Genomic DNA, 24,704 nt, shown 5'->3' with positions numbered 1-24,704 from the left:
TATATATATATATATATATATATAATGAAGTTCATCAGCGAACTCCTTGCTAAGGAGTGAACCAACGAACCAAGATGAGCGGCTACAAAATCGATTGATTTTTTTGATGAATTTCTTTACTTCATCGCAAGTAAAGGAAAGAACCTATAAACTAATTACTAAATCATTGTTCGATTACAGAGATTGAGAACTTATTATTTTGAAGTAAAATTAAAAAAAAATCTTATACATTTGATTGATGCATTGTTTTTTTTATATTTGTTTCACAGAAACCTTTAAAATCAAGATCCATTAAGCGATTAGATAGATGAATTAAGTTGTTTTTAGTTTTTTCATGAAGGAAAAATGGATGCCAACAATAGTAGTTGTAATATTCAAAGAACGTAAAGATCTATATGCCCAACTTTCCGGTTTCTTTGTTGGTGCAGCTACCCGGATGAAATACAGAGGGGTGATAATAAAAATCAAGCAATAATCATGATTTTGATGATTGTCAAAAGGGATCGTGTTTCTCATTTGATTTATTTTCTCATTTTCTACAGGTTGAGGAAATGTGGTCTGGTTCCAAAAATCCTGGATTTTTTGCTCGATTTACCTTGACAATTCCTTTTTGTCTCGGTTACATCAAATTTTAATTTACCAGTTTCCTTTTTGCATTTTCAATTAATTATGTTATTCAGTAGAAACTGATTCTTTTGCTTGTTGATGTACTCTCTGCATTTAGAACATAAATAACATGTTTTTTTTTGTAACCAGAAATGTTCTCTCATATGTATGCGGGCTTTGTATTCAGATATGGAGTTGTAATCACAGGGGATGTTATCTTCAATGTATAATTCCCACTGTTGGCACCAGGTATCATTTTTGGACCTGAAAATGAAAGCTTTAGACCATACCATGCTGGTGGAGAATGATACTTGAAACCCAAGAACAATTTATCTGAATGAAATTGCAAAGATCCAACTAAGCTATTGCCTATGATTCATGAACTTAGGTCTTTTACTATTTTACGCCCTACAATAGCCATTCTCAAATGGTTGCATTATGGATAATTGAAAAAAAAAACCTTCAAACACAATCTATGGATCAAATCCAATCATCATCTAAGAAGCCAAAAAATAACAACTCTAATAAAAATAGGTCAAAAGTTACTGGACCCAAGTTGACTTTAGGGTTCACATGGAAAAAGAAGAATTTGGATGAAATCGGAATTCACTTCAGGTTTAAAAAAAACTTGCTTCTAAAAAATAATCCAAACGGGCATATGTTGGCACCTTATGCCACCTGTATGATTATGCATATACTTATTCTTATGCATATGTCATATTATGCATATAGATATGCATATGCATATGAATATGCGTATGTCATATACTTATCCTTATGGATATGCATATACATAAGAATAATCATATGTATTTAATTGTTTTTTCATGTATTAATATATGTATATGTATACGTTTATATGCATATATGCATATTAATATATGCATCTGTATACATTTATATGCATATATGCATATTAATATACATCATATGCACATGTATACATGTATATGCATATCTTCATACTAATATGCCTATGCATATGCATCATATGCATATGTATACATTTATATGCATATATGCATGTTAATATGCACATGCATATGCATCATATGCATATATGTACATTTATATGCATATATATATATATATATATATATATATATATATATATATATATATATATATATGCATAAATATATCATATACACAACAATTTAATATGCATAAATGGGGTTTAATGGATCTTCTTCTTTATGGACAATAAATTTTTCCTAATTTAATAATTGCTCCAAATGATGGTGTTGCTGCTTGCAAAAGATGGCTACCAACTATCATATGTTTTTATATATTTTTGTGTGTTATGTGTATGCATTGACTGAAATTGACAATGTATTATTTTTCAGGAGTTGATAAGCGACATCGAAATCCCAACCATTTTCAGATCCGCCTGCTAGAAGCGAGATCCTTCTGATGCAGGTCCTTTATATATTATTTATATATTTTATTATGTTTAAAAAATGTGGAGAATGTTTTATTTCTTCTTTATGCTAATTTCTTTTCAACAGGTTATGCGAACACAAACAGATGCAACAATTCCTTCATATGACTCGATGGCTATCATTAAGATGTTATATGGCACAAAATTGAAGGTATAGAATATATTACTTGTTTTATGCATTTGGTTAGATAGAATTTTACCTTCATGTTAATATGTTTACTTTCTGTCGCATGCATGACAACATGCTGTGATTCGTATTCCAATATTACACTTCCTACCAAAACATGAGATTCTTTCCCGTTCTTGATATAACAAGCTCTCCAAAAACAAAGAAAACACTTAACAATTAACATATCTCTTATTTTTAAAAAGTTCATCTTCACCTGTTTCCCTTTTAAAAAGTAAATATTCAACTTTTTCTTCATTCATGTTTTTCATCTTCCGGGAGAAAAAGATAATTGACGATTGGAGTAAATGAATGATTATTTAATTTTTTTGATCTTGTGACATATGTTAATATTGTTAAGTGTTTATTAGTGATTAGTTTCACAACTTTTATGTGACTTGTTTGTGTATCAAAAGTTTTGTCATGTTTTTGTGAAACAAAAATAAAAAAAACAATGCATCAATCATATGCATAAGATATTTTTTAAAGTTTGCTTCAAATTAATAAATTTCCAATCTGTATAATCGAACAATGATCTAGTAATTAGTTTTCTATGAAACAAATAGGAAAAAAAATAATGCATCAATCAAATGCATAAGATTTTTTTTGAGTTTACTTAATATTAATAAGTTTTTAATCTTGCTTACGTTCAATCACTTCGAAGCATTGGCATTGCCCTACGTCGATTTGCAGAGGCCGAAGTATTGTTAGACAATGATCGAAATTTGGTATGGTTAGAAAAATGATCGAACAGTACGATGATTCGCTCCTTCAATGGAGTTCGCCATTGATCTCACCTATATATATATATATATATATATATATATATATATATATATATATATATATATATGTATATATATATATATATATATATATGTGTGTGTGTGTGTGTGTTTATATATATATATATATATATATATATATATATGAGAGAAGATAAAATGAAATGAAGAATGGACCTAATCACATAAAGAGGTTGAGCCGTTTGTCTTAATGGACAAATCAATCAATCCCTATTTAGTCCATTAACAAGTCATGGATCTATTAAGTTACAGGTCCCTTAATTTATACATAAAAAAAACTTATATATCTATATGGATTGCATATTGACATATTGTTTCTATCAAGTACATTCAGTAAAGAAACATATCTTAGATTAAATTGATAAATCTTAATAAATTTTCCGTTCGTAAACCCAAGTTGTTTTAACCTGTACTTAATCAACCGCTTAGATTATTAAAAAAAAAGGTTTATCGAACATGAAGTTGATTAGCAGGAAATAACTTCATAATGATTAGGTGTGCAACGAAACACAAACCTAAAAGCAAACTGTTTTAGAAAAATTGAAGGTTTAATGTTTTGTTTTTGAGTTTTTTAGCTATTATTATTATTTTTACCTCTTCATTTTTTTTAAATCAAAACCACCTAGTGATTTTTTAAAAGGTTTTGTTTTTTAAACCATTTTATGTTATTGTGTTTTTGTTTGGTTTCACTCTTTGGCAAAACCTACAAATATGTGTGTAAAATTGTGGGATAAGAAGCGAGAATATTGAACCATATATGAGAAAACTACAAGTCGGATTGTGACAAAAAAAAATCAAACTTTTTGTAGTTAAATAATAGAAAGATCTCTGGTTGCAACCTTATAACCAAACGTAGGACTATCACCAGATAAATTCCTAACAACCTTCTTGCTCGCACCAATCATGTAATAAATGTCATCATGTTCCTGTTTCATCCTTCTCACATAATCCTTCAAACTTGTCATTTCACCACCTTTGGGTAGATATTCATGGAGTGAAGGGTCTAAGAAACGGATTGTCACTGGTAGTCCCTCCAGGGAAAATGCCTTCAAAGTCGGACCTTTGACAAGGCAATAATAGGTCTTGGGATGCTATACCTTGTTCGGGAACAACATTTATAATCATCTTCCTTACCGCTTTTTGTTCTCTCGCCGGATGTAAAGAACATATGCTCAATCCTACAAAGTCTGATACCTTGATCACCATTATTCCATGTGGTTAACGTGTCATTAGGAGAGCCTGCATTTTCCATGACATTGCGGCATTTTTCTTGATATAGTCATGACATGACTCTTTAAAAAATATTGTTCAAGGTGGGTGGAGCCAGTGGTTGTTTACCCATTATAACGTTGCTCGTGGATCCATTAAGTAAAATCCATTCATTTTCTGTATTCACCTTATCTCCAATCAAAACCACTCTCAATTCATCGTTCACAAGTATATTAGCACCAACAGAAACTAAACATGCACGAAAAGGATTCAAAGTCCTTAATTAAATGGATTGATAAGATTTGAGATTGTTGAACATGTTGAACCAAGTCACAACCTCGAAAGAAGCAAGGGCCATATGAGTAGAAGATTTTCTGCAATAAGCTAGTGTGATTTCAAGAATTCTTCCAATAGATTTGCTCACCATTCCTTAAGCTTCACCTTTTGCTACAAAGTTCCTCCTCCTCGAAGCCAAAATAACATAGAAATAGCTCCCAATAGCAACCTGAACAAGTGCAATTGCATATCGCCCTCCTCCAGCAGCAATACAAATATGGATAACACAAAAGGGACATGTTGGAGTCAAGATTTTCATACCAAAAACAATATTTTCCATAAAATCAGCAAACAATCTCTATCCCTTTAGATTCGCATCAAAATTTTACCGCGATTTTGACACGAGCGATTTGTTTAGATGCCCAATCCCATCTTCGAGTACCTTATATACTCGAGTCTTCAACTTTTTACTCCTAAAGTATTCAACAAGAAAGCACACATTTGTATTTTAATCATCTCCACTGATGTGCAATTTGTATACTAGTTTTAAATTTATAAACTAAACAAAACTTAACTAGTTAAACACAATTAGACATCGTACCTAGTCGAATTATAGATTATTAAAGTAAGTCGGGTGTCAATCTCAAGTAACGACATTTTAATTAATAAAATAACTACTATAAATTAAACTAAGAAAACGACTAAAATTGGGTTGGGGGTATCTGATTTTGCAAGTTCAGATTAACTGAAATTAATTACTAAAACTCTTAAACTAAAGAAAACAAATAAAGACAATTGGAATCAAGAGAACTAAGACACTTCCGTTTAGCTTTAAATCACTCATTTTCCTATGGATAGTTTCAATACATGGATTAGTTTCAGTTGGTTACCAAAGTAAAAGTTGTTAGAAGTCTTGGTCTGATCTCCTAACATTTTCTCCAATTTATGAACTACTATGTAATGGTCTTGCACAAGTGGGACACTTAATTTATTATGAAGAATATTATATAATGAATGATAAATTTAAAATTAATTATCTATGATCTAGACAAATTACCAAAACAAAAATTATGATCTAATTATGTTCTCTAGCACAGTTAAAGAAACTATATTTATCACCTAATTTGGATTTGGTCAATTACTAGCTCTGTTGATACATGAAAAGTGAACCTCTAGCAATTACAAGCAATCAAGTTCCGAAGTCAGCTTGTGTCTGAGATATGATGAAGTTATGAAGCCAGATCAATTCCGAGATCAAGATGTTCACAAGTCAGAAGTCTGTACACACATTTAATGCATTTTGTCTTTACTTTGATGTAACAGTTCATAGGACTAAAACGCGTGTATCTTTTAGATGTCAGTTTGTCAAACACTGATCATTATCCAGTCCTTAGAATGTTTTAATGGTTTGTATTATGTTCCTCCTTCACTATTTAAGGAGTAAATGTTTCAAGAGTTAAAAATTGAAGTATTAATCCAAGAATAGCAATTATTATCTTCACATCACTTTCAACTTTACTTCCAGTCAAAGTTCTTTCATAACATTCTTCTTGTTCTTAAATTATCTTTACATTGATTATACTCAAGTTTACTTCATTTATTACTTGAATACTTTGTTTATTATTTATCTTCAAGTCTTAACTGGTTTACTAGATTCGATTGGAACTACATATTAAGAGCAGACGTTGATCTTAAAGATTAAATCAAGGTTTGAGTTTTCAAACCTTGTCCTTACGCATTGATTCTTGTTCTCACAATTGGTATCTAAGCTTGAGTGGTTGTCCTTTGAATCCATAAGAACAAATTATAGTTGATCTGAGAATACCTTGGTATCTCAATCATTTATGTGTTCAGGATAAAATTTCTTCTATATACCACTTCTGCTATAATATCTTAACTTCAATGGCTGCTCCTAATACATCTCAACAAATGTATTCGATGCAAATAGCAAATAGCGTGGGTTGCCCTTCTCGTTCCACACTGCTAGTTGTTGAAGATTATGATCACTGGAAAGTTAGAATGGAAAGATTTTTACTTGGTAAGGAAAAAGGTGAAGAAATATGTCGATCCGTGAAAGAAGGTCCACATGTCCCGGTCAGACAAACGGTGAGAGATGCCGCTGCAACTCTTATGGGACAAGAAGAACAACGCCCAAAACCTCTCACTGATACAGACATCGAGAAACTACATGCATATCAAGTTGCATATTCCGAGATGGTGTTCAGTGTTCCTCCCTCTCTATTTGAGCACATTAAGTTGTGCAAATATGCTAAAGAGATTTGGGATACTCTTCACGATCTGTTCGAAGGGTCCAAGAACATGAAAGAAAAGTGTCTGACTTCAGTTGTCAACAATTTTGATACCTTCACCACTACTCCAGGTTAATCCGTTGCCTCGGCTTCAAATAGGTATCAGATTGTTGTAAACAACATGATTACACACAGAATAACCAAAACTCCTCTAGAGTACAACTTGAAGTTCATCAATAGCCTCGGAAAAGGCTGGGGGAATGTCAAAACATGTCTTCAGAGTAATGGATATTTGAAGAAGCTGAAGTTCTACCAACTCTTTGACAAACTACAAGGCCACGAATTAAAAGTTGCACAAATGTTAAGAGAACTGTCAGGAGGTCCTCTTGCCTTGGTTAGTCATGTTAACCAGCTGATTCTAACCCCATCTGTGTCAAATCCCTTCGGAATTATTCCACCTGTTACGCCAGTTCAACCAACCTTTCCTACTCCACCTACTCCACCTGTTCTGAACCATCCAGAGAATTTTGATCCATATGCAGTTGAGTCCGAACTTCGCTTTCAACAAGAGTTTGCTTTACTGTCCATGAAATACAAGCGTCCATGGAATCCCAGTTACAAACCATATCATAACCGTTTCCAAGCCCCTCACCAGAATAATCCTCAACCATTTCCTAAACCTTTAGAGAACCCACCTTCTTACAAACCCAACATCTCGTCATCAAGTCATCCCTCGGAATCCCACGATAATCCAAAGTCAGAGAAACCCAAGATAGTTTGTCACAAGTGTGGTCATGGTAATCATTTTGCCAAAGATTGTGTGGCTGAAACCATACAGAAACCAAAGATCAAGGATTTTGCATACCAAGCCCGCAGAGCCCAAGAGATGGATGCAAGTGAAAAAGCTTTTGTCACTACTGTGTCAAGAGATGTTGAAAGGTACTGGTCTTTTGGAGATGAGGACGATGTGAGTACTAGAAGAAATATGTGTCTTATGGCTAGACAAACAATCGAATGTGATGAAGGCTACTAGTCATCAAGTTCAGAAGGAGACGATGAAGATGCTGAGCCAAACGTTTGCTATATGGAAACCAATAATCCACAAGGAAGGAGACGATTTTTCTCTTTGTGAACCATATCTAACCCAGATCCAATTAGATATAATCATCATCCATATAGATTATGAGTCTGCTACAGAAGTAAGTGAGAAGCTAGAAATTGAACTGACTCGCCTTAGATTACGATTTGAAGATAGGAAGCTTAAGATAAAATCACTAGAAATAGAGCTTGTAATTTCCCAAGATGAATGTATCATTTTAGAAGACAAATGTGAAATCACTTATTCTGAAAGAAATGTTTTAGTTTCCGATAACAAACATCTGAATGCCAAAATTGATGTTGTTCATCATGCAATAGATATTCTTGAGGCAAATGAACGAATGACCCATAATTTTCGTCATCCATGGTCCAAAGCACTAGGCATCAGAAGCGAGTTTCTGAAACCTGTTGTTCGTCCCTTGAAGGAGTTACAAAATCTAACTTTTATCGGAGACATTCCAAACTACAAACATTCAGATACCCCTGTTTCACCATTGTCACCCCTTCCTGAGACCTCAGACCAGTCTCAATCTCTGATTCCTGAGTTTCAACCCATAGTTGTCAAATGTCCTGATTCCATAGCTCTTCCGCCTCTTATACACCTGGACCGGAATTTGACCTCGGAATCATTCCCTAGCATCAACCACACTGGAGTTCAAATTCCGAACTTCGGTCCTCCTAACAATTGTGTTGTTGAGGAATTAATTCCAAAGACAACTGGACCTGACTCCGATAGATCAGATTTCATTTGGGCATCTTTAGATAGTGACGTTGATAAGGAAATCTTAGGTGATGATTCATCTGAATCGTGTGTTTCTAATTCTCAGGTGATTTCAAAAACAGCCCTAGTGCCAATCAAGCCCAAGTTTGACAATCTTTCAGTTGGACAAACTTCCAAGTCATCATTTGTCTCTTGGAAGAAACCTTGGTTAAACAAAAAAAGATGTTAACGACCCTAAAATCAAAGCCAAAATGCCCTTAAAAAGGAAATTAGGTCAAGGCATGATTCCAGATTGATTGAGGGTTCCAAAAGGAAAGTATCTCAGACCGTTAGCCCATCTACTAGGAACCACAACACATTTGCGCCTATTAAGATTCTTAAAAATGCCATCCAATCCTCCTAGTTCGGTATCTCAAAACAAGGTTGTCAGTCTCATTCCGAAAAAGACTACTGTTGATACGCATCCTACCAAAACTAAATCTCCTCGGACAGTTTCTTCTGTGTTCATTGCTATATATGATGGTACGATTTTCAAATCACAACAGCTTTCAAAACGGAATGTGCCATCAAAAATAACAAACAAAGAACGAGTTGTTAAAAACACTGTTACTCAAAAAAATTCAAATGATTCAAAACAAAATTTTGAGTGGAAAGTAAAATGTGTTGAAAAAGAAACTGCAACTTCAGGTGACACTGTCATTCCTACAACTCCAAATATTGTTGGTCCGAGAAAAATTGTTCCCAAACAACCTCTTGTTGAATATGATTTCTGGATCAATGAAAAGACCATGGCGTTTTTCTTCTTTTCGAAAGTACTCGGAACAAACCCTTTGAGATGCTAGTTGCTCAAAAGTCACAACTCAAGTCCACAGTCCATACCAATGTCCCAAAACCTAACTCGGAGCCTAAAACTCCAAAAATCATTGATTTTATAGGCACTCTGTGCTTCGGCACAAGATACAATATGGTATACTGATAGTGCTTATTCCATGCACATGAAGGGGCATAAAGACTTTTTGTGTGATCTGAAACTCTCTCCAAATGTTGGCTATGTAACGTATGGCAACATCTCCAATTCTCAGATCCGAGGTTATGGCATCCTCACCAATGGCAACTTCTCTGTCTCAAATGTGGCATATGTAGCTGAACTGAAGCACAATCTGATTAGTGTGGCTCTAGCCACTGACTCCAACCGAAGAGTTGAATTCTGCAAAAAGCATAGCTACGTCATGACACAATATCGGAAAAAATGTATAATCAAATTGAATCGCAACAAGAGCATGTATCCTTTAGACATCAACATGATCATTGGCAAGCCTCAACTTTGTCTTCTCTCAAAGTTCGTTCCTGACATTAGTTGGTTATGACATAGAAGGCTTGCTCATATAAAGTTTCGATATACGAATGATCTTGTTTCCGGTGAAATGTTCTAAGGTCTGCCACTCCTCAAGTTCGAAAATGATCACTTATGTGTTGCATGTGAATATGGGAAGGAATCCAAGAAAGGTCATCCTGTTATTATTGAAAAGTAAATTTCAGAACCATTCGAACTTCTGCATATTGATCTGTGTGGACCATCCACTTTAGAAAGTATGCATCAAAAAAGTACATTGTTGTGATTGTTGATGATTTTACAAGGTTCACTTGGGTCTTCTTCCTTACACTAAAATCTGAGACAGCCTTGGAACTTATCAACTTTATCAAAGGAATTGAAGTTCTCGTTAAACTACCTGTAAGATGGATCCGAAGTGATAATGGCTCGGAATTCACCAATGTCACCATTGATAAATTCCTCTCCGATAAAGGCATCGACCACAAGTTATCTGCTCCCTACACTCCTCAACAAAACTGTGTGTTTGAAAGAAGAAACATATCTCTCGTTGAAGTTGATCGATCGATGATCCACTTTGCAAAGCTTCCACTTTATCTCTAGGTTGAAGTTATGTCCACGTCTTGCTTCACTCAACATCGAATCATCATCAATCTACGCCTCAACATGATACCGTATGAAGCCATGAACGGTCGCAAGTCGAGTATCTCATTCCTACATGTCTTTGGCTGCAGCTGCTTTATAAAAAACAACCGTGATCAAGTCACGAAGTTTCAACCCAAAGCCGATGAAGCAATCTTCTTGGGATACTCACCAAACTCCAAAGCCTACCGAGTTCTGAATCGTCGGACTCGTGTTCTTGAAGAAAGATTTGATGTCACTTTCAATGACAACTATGTTTGGAATTCTGGCCCAACCCGTGTCACAATCCACATCATGGAGTCCGATGCTCCATCACCAGGATGTCCAAACTCTCAAATTATCCATGAAGTTGACTTCGAAACCCTGTTCAAACCGTCAGAAATAGCTCTTGATTAGGAATCTTGATCAAGACCTTCCTTATCAACTGCAGCTCCAATTTCCCAAAATTTTTCTGCCCCGACTCCCGCTTTTCCTACATTTAATTCCAATCCGTTTCAACCTTCTCAGGTTAAGTGGGAGAGGTCATCCCTCTCTTGAATCAAATGTTGAAGGATTCCAAGATGCAGCAGCTCAATTCGCTGAACCCGATCCTATTTCGAACAACAACGAAGGCGATGCCAACTTCGTAGACATTCCGAACGAAGACGACGTATATATATCCGGTTTAGAAGTTCAGAAGGAGCATCATCGTCAATTTCAAACGGTTAAGGGGGAACAACATAACCCCATTGTTGATTTCGGATCACCTGCTGCACAAGAGATTCCGAGATTACATATCTGGACAAAGGATCATCCTCCAAATCAGGTCATCGGAAATCTCAACTCTTGTGTTCAAACTCGTTCTGCGACTAACATAAAAAACGAATGTCATTTCTTGGCATTTATCTCAATGGTTGAACCAAAATCCATCAAGGAATCATTAGAACATGTTGAACGGATTAGAGCCATGCAAGAAGAATTGGCAGAATGGGATAGAAATGAAATGTGGACTCTCGTCCCTCCTCCTCAGGATCACCCTATTGGTGGTACGATATGGGTTTTCCGAAAAAAGCTAGAAGATGTTGGAGTTATTATCCGAAACAAAGCAAGAATGGTGGCCAAAGGATTCACTCAGATTGAATGACTAGATTATGACGAGACCTTTGCTCCTGTTTCTCATCTTGAAGCCATCAAAATCTTTCTTGCTTATGCAGCTCACAAAGGCTTTAATGTTTACCAAATGGACGTTAAAAATGCGTTTCTCAATGCTGAACCGGATACCGAAGTGTATCTCCAACAACACCCCGGTTTTGTCAATCTTTCTTATCCGAACTATTGCTACAAACTCCGAAAAATTGTTTATGGCCTCAAGCAAGCTCCTCGCGTCTGGTACGAGACTCTCACTGACTTTATCAAGCATTCCGTTTTTCGAAGAGGAATTCTCGATCCTACCCTATTCCGAATATCAAATGGAAACAACCTCATGTTAGTCCAAATCTACGTTGACGATATCATTTTTGGATCCACAGATTCATCAATGGTTGCTGATTTTACCAAGTTAATGGTTAGTCGATTCCAAATGAGCATGAATCGTGAATTAAGTTTCTTCCTCGGACTCCAAGTCAAGCAAACCAAAAGACGAATCTTTATTCACCTATAAAAATACATTTCTGAGCTTCTCAAAAAGTATTCAAGGGACACATGTGCCTCTACAAAGGTTCCTATGGGTTTCGGACACAAGATCTTCTCGGACCCATCAGGTGTTGCTGTTGATCAAAAGTAGTACAAAGGAATGATTGGATCGCTTCTCTACCTTACAACAAGTCGTCCGGACATCATGTTCTCCACATGCCTGTGTGCCAGATTTCAGGTTAATCCAAAGATGTCTCATCTTTTGACGGTCGAGAAAATATTCTGACACCTCAAAGGTACAAAGAGTATCAGAATCTGGTATCCAGCAAATGAGAGTTTCCTTCTTCAAGCATACTCCGATTCAAACTATGGTGGTCTTCAAGTGGATAGTAAAAGCACCTCAGGGAGTTGTAATTTTTGGATGGAAGATTGGTTAGCTGATCATCTAAGAAATAGAACTGCATTGCTCTTTCAACAGCCAAAGCGGAATACATTGTTGCTGCTAGTTTCACTTCTCAAGTTCTTTGGATGAAATCTCAGTTTTTGGACTATGGTTATCAATTTTAACAAATTCCAATCCATTGTGATTCTTAAAGTGCTATTGCGATTTCTCACAATCCAATTCAGCACTCCATGACGAAGCACATCGATATTCGGTACCATTTTATTAAAGATCATGTTTTAAAAGGAAACATCAAACTTATTTTTGTTCCATCTGACGACGAAATTGTTGATGTCTTTAATAAGGCATTAGACGAAACCAAATTCAATGGGTTTCTGAACAAAATGGGTATGATGATGCATGATCCTCAATTCTTCCAAGAGGCTTGTACTCTCTGATGGAAACACAAGAAAGTGAAATAATTCCGAAGTCAATTTTTTTTTCATCTCGGAATAAATAGGATCATTTCACTCGGAATTCAAGTCTGAAATGGTAATGTGCATTCACCTCTTACCACTGTACGAGATCTGATTCTTCATGTATCGAAATCTCAAATTTGTTTAAAATTGTCCTCTAAGATCTTCATGCATTTTATCTCTGATATTCAGTCTGAGATTGTGCCATCTTGAACTCTATATCATGTACAAGTGTTGTGTTCATTTTCTCCTCGAAGTATCTTATGACATTCAATCTCGGAATTTCCTTATTCAGAGATTCTCTGTTTCAAGTGAAGTTCAAAGGTTTTTCATTAATTTTTTTTCCGAAACGTTTTTCTTAAATGATTTAACAGTTATTTTTTTTAATGATTATCCTTAATTCCTAAATAATCGCGCTTTTTGCACACGTCTCGATAAAGTGCACATCATCTCAACTAAAATGATAGTTTTCTTTTTCGCACGTATGGTCATCACTTCTTTCGTCATTGCAGGTTAAATGCATGCCAATTTGAGCAACACATTTAATGCGATCAATTTTCCAATCGGGTGTCATCATTACACTTTTTCCTAACCCCGTGGGATATCCAACCTATATAAGATTTTCCAACCTTAATTGCTCTTTTTTTACGCTCTATTCACCCTCCTCTCTCACATTCTCTCTGAAAATATGTTCCTTAAGCCTTCGTACCTGCAACAATGGCCTCTTCTCAAAATGTCCCAAAAATTCCCAAAATTGTCACCAAGAAGAAATCTTCGAAATGTTCCGCTTCATCTTCATATACAGAACCAATCCTTTGCAAAACGACCCAAATTTTCTCACTCGATCCCATGGATTTAGAAGAATCCCTTCGTGTGATGATCGAGTTCATTTCACATCACCCCATTGCCATTCCACTCACCAAAAGCCCGAACCCTCAAATCCCTTTATAGATCCTTCTCACTGCCTTCGAGGGAATCAAGATTCAAGACGGTGTTCTGGAAACGAAAATTACTAGTGATCGAATTGTTCCTATTTCAAAGAAAACATTCCTAAAAGCCATTGGTATTCCAGAAAACCCCAAGGGTTTTCAAGTGCAAGAATCTACGACTAAAGAGTTCCAGACGTTCATCAACAAAAATGGGTACACTGAAGAGTTTAAGGCCAAGAAGTTCAAGAAATCAGCAGTTCCTGGCCTTTGGACCGTACTGATGCACCCCATTCTTTAAGGTCTTTCAGAAAAACATGGCGGCATAGATATAATGAGTAAAGACTGGTTGTATGTCGTTTACATCATCTACTCAGGAAGGACTAACGTTGTCGATCTAACCGAGGTCCTATGGAAAGACTTTTAGATGTTTTCTGTCAAGAGAAAGCCACATGAGATTTCAATTCCAAGGTTTTGGCCTCTTACACTTCAACAAATTTAGCAAGAGAGATAAGAGCCAATCCTTATCAACACAGAACCGAAAGAGGTATTTTTCTCTATTAAAGTTATTAAGATGTATAGACTTCCGAACCAATCGACTTTTGGACTCACTCGTAGATTTCCACAACACATATTGTCCATTCTTCCATCGGATTCTCTTTTCTTAAAACATCACTTAGAGACTTCGACTATGTATGACTCGATACAGTCTGCCCCAATCTCTGTTGCTCAGCCCTTAGATGTGGTCAAACCAGTTTCGACTAGTGGCAAAAAGAAAAAGGCTTCCAAACGCAAAACCTCTCCTACCAAAGCTCAAACCAAAAAAGAGCCAACGCCAGTGGTTCCTCTCAGAACGAATCACATACTGACATTCCGACTGACACGGGTCATCCGATTACCCCACCAGTTCACTCTTCCGAAGTACCCTTCGAAGCTTCAATATCACTTGCACACACTCACGAGGAGTATCCACATGATCAACCCTCATCTTCCCAAAAATATGATGCCGATGTTGAACAAAGTTCCTTGCACCCCCTGGAACAAACTCACATGTCATCTCAGAAATCCCATTTTATTCAACACAAGCACGATCAGAGGCCCCTGCCTCAGATCCGAAGCTCTCGGAACCTGGAGTTGTCCCTCCAACTTCTAGAGCCCCAACTGGTCTGATACTTGGTTCAGGTAAAGGATGACTAGTTTCTACCAATGAAGATTGGATTGATTTTGTTAATAGGGCTCACACTAGAAATCCTAATCTAACTCATGCTCAAGTTGAATCAACTCTCATTTCCATGAGAAAATGTGCAATTTAGAGCAACCTACCATTTGGTGCTCACACAGAAGAAGTCACAGATAGAGAATTTGCAACAGGAGAAGCTCATCAAACTACAATCATCTTGGATGATCCTCCGAAGTCTCCTGCTCATGATGCCTTTCAACCGCCCTCAGACGAAGATCACTCAACGAAGTTTATGTTCAATGATGATAGAGCTTCCGTTGGTGCACCTCCACTCTTCTCCTCATTCAGATCACTACAAAATCCTTCTTCATCAAGGCTTGTTTATGATTTTGGACTGACGTCATCTTCCTCGGAACATGTTGGTGAAGTACAAATCGATGACCAATTCCAAGCAACTATAGGAGGTGAAACCGAAACAAATCCTCCCCAAGGAAATTAAACAGCAAATAATCCCACTCCTTCCGAACCTCAAGTCAACAAAGATGGTGATGATGATAAGTATGAGAGTTCCACCTTGGACACTGGATCATCAGATGAAAATATTGCTGATCCATTTACCCTGCTGGAACTCCGAGAAATCACACGACAAATCAGTGGCGCAGTAGACTCCAAGCTTGATGAAAAGGTTTCTAGCCTCGACTCCAAGCTTGATGAAAAGGTTTCTAGCCTCGACTCCAAGCTCGATGCCATCCTCCAATCCCTTTCGAAGATTCAACAAACTGGCCCCTCTGAAGCCGAACGAGCAGCTCAACTTGATCATCTCATCTCATTACGATTCAAGCACACCTTGGAAGAAGTCGAATAAAAATACAATGATAGCTTGGATCATCACATGTCTACCACTTCCATTATGCTGAAAATCCATGAAGACATGATCAAAGCGACAAACGAGACGATTCAGCAAACACATGTCCGTCATGAGAAGAGGATCTAGAGCTTAGAGAAAGAAATCATGAAGAAGGATGAACTTAATCTCATCATGCAACAGGTCCTCATCAAGTTAATCTGAGCTTGTTGGAACATCGTTGACGTTCCCAACAACAAGTTCGACGAAATGCTTTCCATCTTGGGTACCTTGTTTGATCATCTGAAAGCCCAAGCTCCCACTACTAAAGCATACGACGCTCTCTCAAAGAAAATCAGCATGAGATTCCAGAGAGTATTCGAAAGGTTGACCGAAGTACAACCTACAACTTGACTTGCCTCGGATGCATGGCCTTCCGAAGTAAGGGGGAGAAGGACCTAGCCAAAAGGTTCAAACCATTCAATGGAAACCTGCCTTGGAGTTCAGTCTCCGAGATGAATCTGATGATGATGATATACAACTTATATCCATTGACCCTTCAAGCAAAGATGATAAAGAAGAAGATGATGAAGACTTGATCACAAATGTTGTTGTAGGACTTCAAGCTCCTCTGAAATTTCCAGCCAAAGTTTTATCGGAGGAAGAAAGAAGGATATGGTCCACTGTGTATCTTTTAGATGTCAGTTTGTCAAACACTAATCATTATCTAGTCCTTAGAACTTTTTAATGGTTTGTACTATGTTCCTCCTTCACTATTTAAGGAGTGAATGTTTCAAGAGTTAAAAATCGAAGTATAAATCCAAAAACAGAAATTATTCTCTTTACATCAGTTTCAACTTTACTTCCAGTCAAAGTTCTTTCATAAGATTCTTCTTGTTCTTAAATTATATTTACATTGATTATACTCAAGTTTACTTCATTTATTACTTGAATACTTTGTTGATTATTTATCTTCATATCTTAACTGGTTTACCAGATTCGACGGGAACTACATATTAAGAGCAGACGTTGATCTTAAAGATTAACTCAAGGTTTAAGTTTTTAAACCTTTCCTTGCGCATTGATGCTTGTTCTCACAAGCTCTAGGAATTTTAATGTCATAAACAACTAGGTAAACAAGTTCAAGAAACCAAAGTGATCATTTAACTACATATAACTTCGAATCTAAGCAACAAATATTGAAACTTTTAACATACTAGGTATTTATCTATCAAACACAAGCTGAACCAACTTCCATAAATCCATGAAAAGAGAAACTAACACATAGTATTAGGGTTCATCATCACTAAACAAAATTATAAAGTTTTAGCCCTTAATTACATAACAAATACACATAATAAAAAAGAAATCTAGGTTAAACATGATTAAATCTTGACAAATTGAATGATTTATGTGGAAATATTGCTCCAATCTATCGATCTATAATCTTCTTTTGCCTTCCAAGGGTTCTTAGAAAGTTTTTTTTCCCGTTTTTCAGTCGCAACTCTCTGCTCAAAATATTCTGATTTACATTAAAATACTGACAAATATACTTGCCAAAATATGGTCGCTACAACATTAGAAGTAAGTGCCACGTCGTGGGAGACTCGTTTATCCCATATGCGCCAAGGAATCTGTGCATGTCCGTAGAGGATTCTACTGTTGGCATGTGGTCACGTCATGACAAATACAGGCTCACGTCATGAGAAAGCTCTTTATGCACGAATCGAGAAGCTTCCAAAATCCATATCGTGGAATGTAGATGTCCACGTCGTGGGAGGTTCAATATGCTCGATTTCTTCTTCCTTCTTCTCCAATTTAAAGTGCCATTCCTCCAAGTATCCAACTTTCTTCAATTTCAGTCATTTTTCTTGAAGAATGTCCTTTTTGACTGCAAGATAGAATTTAAACATTATAATTACCAAATATCTTTGTATTTTACCAAAATATAGCTTAAATGTATTAAAATAATGCAAAAATATGTATATAAATATGACAAAAACAAAATACCCCACACTTGGCTTTTGCTTGCCCTTAAGAAAAACTTATTTTAATACATCACAAAGAACTTAGAATAGCAACATCACACAAAACAATCTGAATTAAACTCAACCATTACATCTCACCTCAATGCATGTATTTGTATCAAAATTACCCAAAATTCTTCCAAACCCCTAAATTGTAACGTCGCCAAAAGCATAAGGTAAAAATTTCAGTTTTAAATAAACCGTAAACACTATTTAACCTTTTTAATCATTCAAAGTATGTTATAGTGAAATAGTTATCAGAGTACAATCCCCAAAATCATAATGTTGTGAAAACATGGGTGGATGTTAAGCAGTTATGTCGTCCCCTATTCCATTTCAAACCGAAAGTAGCTGAAACATAAACCATAAAACCGTAAACACAAATCTTAGTGAGTTCCCCCAAAATACCACATACCATAGACACATATAGCCAAGCATATATGGGTGCTTGCAATCCCCTTCGGTCTACTTCAACCGGATATAGTCAAGCCTATCTGGGTGCTTGCAATCCTCTTCGGTCTATTTCAACCGGAAACCATCAAGCATATCTGAGTGCTTGCAATCCCCTTAGGTCTATTTCAATCGGATATCAGGTCTATTTCACCCCATACTACTACCACATAATATCATAACAAAGAATCACAGAGTCATCAAGCAAACACAGGCATAACTGGCAGTTGTCATGAAGACAACCATCATACTACAACATAAACTAGTGGGTCGGTATTGGTGCCTTGGACCCACAGATAAAGTGAAGGAAATCAACCTCAATTGCTAAACCCACTAGCTAAATGCTCAGACTGCTGATCCGGAAAATTCTCGCACTAGTTAATCATATAAAATCCCAATTAATAATCGGGCCATAAACGATAACTAGGAACCTCAATCATATGTCCAACTCCCAGGGTAAAAGACAATTTTACCCTTTCCTCACTTGACTCAATAACCATGGCCCAACCTAATGGCTTCAAAAGCCCAATATGACCTAATTTCCAAAATAACACCCAAGGCCCCTTATGGGCCTAAATCCAAGAAGGGACAAACCCTAACAATAGCCCAAAGTCAAAAAGACTAGTGGCCCAACAAGTCCCATAACCCTAGTAGTCGAAATAAGGCCCAAACGCAAAAGTTGACAAAAGTCAACGCTGCTGAGTACACCCTGCGTACTCATACTTATGCCCAGCGTACCCGCTTTTTTCCAGTATGCGTTACGAACTAGCTGAGTACGCCCAATGTACTCCGTAGTGGCCTAAAACTTGCCATTAAGTGCTTAATTGTTAAGCCACTTTGTCCAACCTCATATGTGATCCTAAATGATGTCTTAACACATAAAGTTAGCAACTTTACTCCGATGCATGACTTAATGGGGCCCAACACTCATAGGGAACCATAATAATGATCCTAACAGATGCATGGACCAATATAACTCATAATGATTGCATTTTTATGGACAAGGGACCTCAAGGGTGCTAAGATCTACCATCCATGGCTTCTGGAGTAGACCCTAATCTCATATATGGCTAAAAGGACCCAATAATGCACAATAAAGCCCTAACTTGGATCTAGCATAAGGAACCATCAAGTTGAGAGCTTTATACCTCAAATAACTTGCAAAATTGATGATAATTCTGGATCTATAAGCTCAAGCCACACCAAAGCAATCTCCAAGAGTTCTTCTTCCTTCAATTCACCAAAACTCACTTTCAAGCTCAAATCTTACAAATGCCAATTAGGGTTTTGTTCTTAGGGTTTAGAGAAGTGGAGGCTAGTCGTAAGAAGATTCATGAGTGACTTAAGGTGATTAAATAGGGCACAAACCCTAAAATTTAGGGTTTTCCCTTGTTTCCCGTACGCCCTGTGTACACTGAAGCCTATGCGATCTGGATGTCGAGCCAATACGCCTTACGTACTCCTAGCGTACACCCAGTGTACTCGGCTACGGTCTAGAACTTCCAATCTTCCGAAGGCCATAACTTCTTCGTTCTATGTCCAATTTCGGCGTTCTTTATATCCACAAAAAACTAATGAGAAGTTATACGGTCCTATCATCTCTCTTTTGCATTAAAACTTTCCGGAATCAAACCCAAAATTCATAAATGGTCCGCACCATCAATTTACCGATATGCCCTTGGGCTCCAAAATGCAAACCGAACACTCGGTACCCACAACCTACGTTATCCATCACCAAAAGATTCTAATCCTATCTTTCCCATGGCCCGTAGCCTTGTGATGCTTGATCCTTGGATCACGACCGTGAATTATGAAATGACTCGAAACAAGGTGTTACAACTCTCCCCCACTTAAATTAGATTTCTTCCTCGAAATCACTCCTTACTACATCCTAGCTACACAAGATAAATAGAACACTTCCTCCACAACCCCTAAAGAATAACCATTACTACTCTGACCGAAATGAAAATTGCCAAAACCCTGTCTAACTCCCTTACAGCCATTCCACTCTGAATCACTGTGACTACAACTCCACTTCGTATTCCAACTGATGATAATACTTCCAACCCTTGGTTATCTTGTTGTTTCCACCGGGAATAGAATCACTGACCATCCATTGCTGCAGAAAACTTTTCACTTGAGAAAAGGCTTAGATAATCCTTCGTGTAAAATACTCATCCCTACAACGGTTAGACATAGACGAGAGCTATGCAGTAGGGTCAAATCAATTACTCTGATATTATTTAACCTATGAAGCAAGTGACTTAACATATCCACTTAACAAGAAGGCGAATCGTAACATGACCCCTGAACACTAGTACCACCTCAGGCTCATCTTGATGACCCATAATTACATTTCTGATGCAGTCGAGACCTCCCTGGTCTCATACTTACCTACAAATTAACCGATATACTGTATTTCCAACCGGTTGCTGAGGCTAATAGCCTCATACAATCGCACCATACGATTTCCGAACGAGGGTCTTATCTGGAAAGAGCTGTCCTAGCTTGCTTTCTATCATGGCTCCAATAGCTCTTTAGATCCAAACGAACATAACCAACTAGAAAACCTGACGCAATCAAATCCACTTGCTATAAATGAATGCTACATGACCAAGGGTAATCTTATATCACAAACGGCCTTACACAACCCATAACCTTCCTTAATACTACAAATGTTGTGGCCTTCCCACAGTCTCACGACCTGCCTTGCCATGGTCTAATCCCACCTAGAGGAACTATGGGTCCAAACATGGATTTACCATGCTCTCACCGCTACTCAAGAACTGGGTGAATGTTACGGATCACCCTGCAGTCTTATATCACTACCAAGCTATCTACCAACCTAGTGAATGCTACAGCTAACCCCATAGTCTTACAACACTTCAATACTATCTGCCAATCTAGTGAACGGTAGGGCCACCCCGCAGTCTTACAACACATTTACCGCTACTTTCCATTCTAGTGAATGATACGGCCACCCCGCAGTCTTACAACACTTACATATTTCCATTGTCACCGCCCATGGTCCTTCTGCTCATCTTCTACTCCAACCATAATCATCATGAGTTGAACCCGCATCTGACTATACCCCAACCAGGTGTTTGGGTTATGCTTCGAACCCCAAATCCTTAATCAGACGAGAACAAGCAGAGAGTCTCTAACATAACCCTCAACCTATTGGAAATCACATATCTACCGAACGATTCTGCCCCACTTGGGCTCCACTATGCTCTTCCAATCCACAAACTTTCATGGATTTTCAATCCACTTCGCAACCTTACAATTTAAACTATTGACAACCTAAACATACAAGAACTAGCATTCCATTACTAGCCAATCTTAACGATCACACTCATTCCAAAATCGGATGAATCCTTACTGAAATCTCATCGAGCTCTACCATCTCAAGTAGATCTCGTTGACCTCACTAAAAGTCCTTGGTGACTTACCATCTGACGAATAACAATATCACAATTATCGAAATGGGTACCTAACCGATTCTATGACCCACTAGCATATAGAGCGATTCTCGGCGAACCTACAACTGACCACAATTCAAACGTATGAACTTGGAAACTATCGATCTTACATCCATGATCAACCCATTTCTTATTGTCTCGAAAGCACGAATAACCCCTACATACCATGCATTCGAACCCGAAATGTCGACATCGCGAATTTCTTGAATCCCTGCTGATTATTTCTCACATAAGCGTGTTCTAGTGATGGCAGATGCCTCCCACATCGAAATTCCAATCTGGCTCACCCAAACATCCCCTAAATACGGATTTCGGCTTGTAAAAATGGCATATGAAGATTCTCACGATAAAATGTCTAGACCATCATGGAGAAAACTATAATCCCAGGAGGAGACTTAAATACACCCTACATAGCATCTCATACATAAACAGATAATCATAAATATAATTAAAATGAGCATGAAAGAAAAGAATACAATACACACCTACGACATCAAGTGATGGAACTTGGATCCCCTCGACCTGTGACTGCAATGCTCGGCTCTTAACCACAGGAATCTCCACTCTGCCCTCACGACCATCCGTAATCCTCAAAGTGGCTGGAGCAGGTACCCTCACTCATCCTCTCATCAACTCCGGACAGTCGGCCTTCTTGTGGACCACTTGGTTGTAGTGAAAACATAATAGGTTCGTCACCTGGGAATAATCTCTGCTAACATGACCAATCTTGCCACACTTGTAGCAAACCATACCCCTAGATCGACACACCCCATCGTGTTGTTTCCCGCACGTGCTACCCTGACCCCGACCCTTCTGGCTCCTCAACCCCTGGTCTAAAGTCGTGGGTCTCCTCATAGGACCCCCAACTGCTCTGGCTTCCTCTTCCCCATGTGTTCAAAATCAATCTCTCGTTCCCGGGCTCTAGCAGTCATATCATTCAGGGTCTTGTACCATAACATACTCACAAACTCCCTGATGTCATCCCTCATCACATCATGATACCTACCTTCTTCATCTCCCCATCTGCCGCATACTGCGGAACCCACAAAGCCCTTCCCGGAACTTGGCAATGATCTCTGCCACAGTCTCAGTAGTCTGACGAAGGTCCTAAAAATCCCTTGCCAACTGCTGCATGTCAATAGCTGGTGAAAACTCTTCCCTAAACTGGGTCACAAACTCATCCCAAGTCATTGTCTCTAGGGCTTCTCCGCCCAAAGCGAAGTCTACCTCTTCCCACCAATCTTGAGCTCTGTCATTCAGAATACAGGAAGCAAATCTGACCTTCGACCCCTTGGGGTAGAACCTCGTCTGAAAAGTGTTTGCCATGTCCGCTAACCACCTCCTATTATTAATAAGATCCTTCTCCCAAAAGAACTCGGGAGCTCCACAAGAACGGAACTCGCGGAAGGAAAGAGTTCGAGCTCCAAAAATAGCCATAACCTCAGTGCGAAATGCGCCCAAACGCCCATCCAAAATCTCCATAACCCCCTCATTGACCGTTCCGAAGATCACATGAGTCTGCTCCAAAATATCGCGGGTAATCTTTGACGAGATGAACTCCTACATCCGCTCATCAATCGGATCAGTACCAACACCTGAGCCTGAACCAGAACGTAAACCTCCTCCATGCGTGCTCATCACCATTCTCAAAAGCAGGCATGAGAATGATCAAAACATACCCAAAGAATCCTCATCTGACAGGCTCCCTAGATTCTCCATGACTCCACTCGATTCGAGTATGGATCCTATGCTTTTAGTAGTACGTGCCCAATACTACCTTCCACACATATCCATAATTTCCTCAAGAATCATCCTAAATATCTCTAAGTTACCTTCTCAAACTGGTACTGCAAGTACTCGCTAAACAGCACGACCGAAACCACTCAAACACTTCCTAGGCTCTCATAGGTTCCTCATCCTCACCCTGCCATCAACTGTTGAAGAACTCTTACTAATGTCAGCTAACTACTTAATGAATACAGTCACATGCAACACAGCTTAGATAATCCTTCGAGTAAAAGACTCACCCCTACAACGGTTGGACTCAGACAAGAGCTATGCAATAGGGTCAAATCCATCACTCTGAGATTATTTAACCTTTATAGAAGGCAAATTAACATATTCATGAAATAATTAGCTCACATTAATATGAGCCGCCCAAAGCAAAAAGCATGCAACATTCAGGCAACGGGAAAATCTAACTGACGCATCACCTAATCAGGCCAAGCTTTCCATACTAGAATGCGATTCTAAAGCTCAAACAATAGGCATACAAATGAATCTCTGCTAACATGGAGTTCCTGAGAAGATCCTTAGCCCTAATCAAGCATGTAATTCTCATAACATATAATCATAACAAAAAAGTATGGGTATTTTGGGATTCACTTGCTTGAGCTCGGCCGATTGAACGCATCACACCCCTTTTTTTTATAAAAATCTTTTTAGAAATTTTATATTCTTTGAAAACGATTACCAATTCCTTAGTTTGAGTTCAGACACACCTGATAGTATGCCTGAATCCGTCAAACCAAGGCTCTAATACCAACTTGTAACGTCCCCAAAATCATAAGGTAAAAATTTCATGTTTAAATCAACCATAAACACCATTTAACCTTTTTAATCATTCAAAGTATGTTATAGTAAAATAGTTATCAGAGTACAATTCCCAAAATCATAAAGTTGCGGAAACATAGGTGGATGTTGTGCAGTCACGCCGGGCCCTCCCCTTTCAAACCGGAAGTACGTGAAATATAAACCATAAAACCGTAAGCACAAAGCTTAG

The sequence above is a fragment of the Lactuca virosa genome, chromosome 6, assembly GCF_052849685.1.
Source record: "Lactuca virosa cultivar CGN04683 chromosome 6, Lactuca_virosa_CGN04683_v6, whole genome shotgun sequence".
Taxonomy (NCBI): Eukaryota; Viridiplantae; Streptophyta; class Magnoliopsida; order Asterales; family Asteraceae; genus Lactuca; species Lactuca virosa.
The sequence above is the reverse complement of the archived record's forward strand: the minus strand, read 5'-3'. Positions refer to the sequence as shown.